Genomic DNA, 2500 nt, shown 5'->3' with positions numbered 1-2500 from the left:
CATGTTTGAATGCCCAAGTATAAGATAGGAAGCTCGTGTGCAAGTCAAGGCCCAAGGCCGAGGCCTTGGAGTACAAAGCACGGCCATGGGCGCGCGCGCCGTGCGTCAGTGGGCGTCTGTGGGTCGCCCGCTGCATGCCCGTGCGTCTGCGGGTGGCGTGCGCGCAGGTTGCCGCGCGCGCCATGCGTCTGCGGGCGTGTGTGGGGCGCGCGCCGCAAGCCCATGCGACTGCAGTGGGACGTGCGCGGCAGCGTGGGGATCCATCTAAGGGGCGTGCGTGCTTGGCTTGTAAGTGGCAGATGATCCTTGTTGCCATGATCCACCGAGATTCAGCTCGACACTACCCACACACAACTCATTTATTTCTTCCAATTGCCATGGAGGTTATATCTTATGTAAAAGGACGAAAAACATAAGTGTTAGTGAGGGTTTGGCCTTTGACTAGAAAACAAGTTGACGCAAATCATCTTTGAATGCCCAAGTATAAGATAGGAAGCTCGTGTGCAAGTCAAGGCCCAAGGCCGAGGCCTTGGAGTACAAAGCACGGCCATAGGCGCGCGCGCCGTGCGTCAGTGGGCGTCTGTGGGTCGCCCGCTGCATGCCCGTGCGTCTGCTGGGGGCGTGCGCGCAGGGTGCCGCGCGCGCCATGCGTCTGCGGGCGTGTGTGGGGCGCGCGCCGCAAGCCCATGCGACTGCAGTGGGGCGTGCGCGTAGGGTGCCGCGCACGCGATGCTTGTGCGAGCGTGGGGATCCGTCTAAGGGGCGTGCGTGCTTGGCTTGTAAGTGGCAGATGAGCCTTGTTGCCAAGATCCACCGAGATTCATCTCGACCCTACCCACACACAACTCATTTATTTCTTCCAATTGCCATGGAGGTTATATCTTATGTAAAAGGACGAAAAACATAAGTGTTAGTGAGGGGTTGGCTTTGGACTAGAAAAAAAGTTGAAGCAAATCATCTTTGAATGCCCAAGAATAAGATAGTATGCTCGTGTGCAAGTCAAGGACCAAGGCCGAGGCCTTCGAGTACAAAGCACGGCCATGGGCGCGCGCGCCGTGCGTTAGTGGGTTTGTGTGAGTCGCGCGCTGCATGCCCGTGCGTCTGCGGGGGGCGTGCGCGCAGGGGGCCGCGCGCGCCATGCGTCTACGGGCGTGTGTGGGGCGTGCGCCGCAAGCCCAGGCGACTGCAGTGGGGCGTGTGTGGGGCGCGCGCCGCATGCCCATGGCCGAGGCTTGCACACGAACGCCTAGGGTGCCCACCATGCGCCATGCCCTTCAGGCGTGTGTTGGGCGTGCGCGCAGAGTGCTAAGCGCGGCATGCGTCTGCGGGTGTGTGTCCGCGCGCCGCATGCCCAGGCGTCTACGTGGGACGTGCGCGCAAGCCGCGCGCAGCATGCGTCTGCGTTGGGCGTGACCACCCACGTCTAGAATTCATGGAAAAAACTCTATGGAGGTTGTTGGAACAAACCCGTGCCCCCACCGTGCATGCCCACATGCCCACCGAGCATGCAGCATGCGCGCCCCCATGCGCACGAATGCGGCACGGCCATGGGCGCGCGCGCCGCATGGCCCTGCGTCTGCGTGGGGCGTGCGCGCAGGGTGCCGCGCGCGCAGGGTGCCGCAATGCCCACTCAACACACAAATGTGATGTCAAACCTATGTTCTAGTGCTTGGATTGTTATGAATTTTTTTCTGGGAGCTAAACAATGTAAACAAAGGATGTCCTCCAAAAATTAGAATTTTTGGAAACGTTTTACTATTTTTAAATTATTTTTCATTTTTTAACAATAAAAATTCATAAAATATTATTGGTTGGTTCAAAAATTATGAAACTTGTTTTCCACACTCATTTAAATGTCTAAAACATAATACAATCAAGTCCCGGTCATAATAATAACACAATCAAGATTTATGGCATGGTGTGACATTTCGGCTTTTTCATATGCAAGCCTGCCAGACCCAAAAAAGCCAGAATGTACTATATAGGGGGGCGACCTGCCTGCATGGGCGGGGCGCGGGGGTACCCCTATGCCGCGGCGCCGACCCTTCAAGCACATTGCGCCCATCATGGGCACATATGCTTGGGGGGTCGGCGCCGGCGGAGTGCCACCTCCGGCCGCCGGCGGCGAGTGAGAGTGGGTGTCGAGTTGATGCTCGGATGGGCTTGCGCGGACAATGCTTGCACCTCGGTGTGGGCGTGCACTCCAAGCGGGCTTGTTCGTGAGGAGACGAGATAACTTGCGATTGCTTTGTGCTTGGTGGGCGAAGGGTTCGGCCGGAGTGCCACATCCGACCGTCGGGCAAGGAGTGAGAGCGGGATGGGCGTGCTTGGACAATGCTTGCACCTCGGTGTGGGCGTGCACTCCAAGTGTGCTTGTCTTGGCGATTGCTTCGTGCTTGGCGGAGGGGTTTGGCCATAACGATGGGCTTGTCCGTCGGGCAGGGAGTGAGAGCGGGTGTCGAGTTGACGCTCGGATGGGCTTGCGCGGACAATGCTTGCA

The sequence above is a fragment of the Cucumis melo genome, chromosome 4, assembly GCF_025177605.1.
Source record: "Cucumis melo cultivar AY chromosome 4, USDA_Cmelo_AY_1.0, whole genome shotgun sequence".
Classification (NCBI taxonomy): domain Eukaryota; kingdom Viridiplantae; phylum Streptophyta; class Magnoliopsida; order Cucurbitales; family Cucurbitaceae; genus Cucumis; species Cucumis melo.
The sequence above is the reverse complement of the archived record's forward strand: the minus strand, read 5'-3'. Positions refer to the sequence as shown.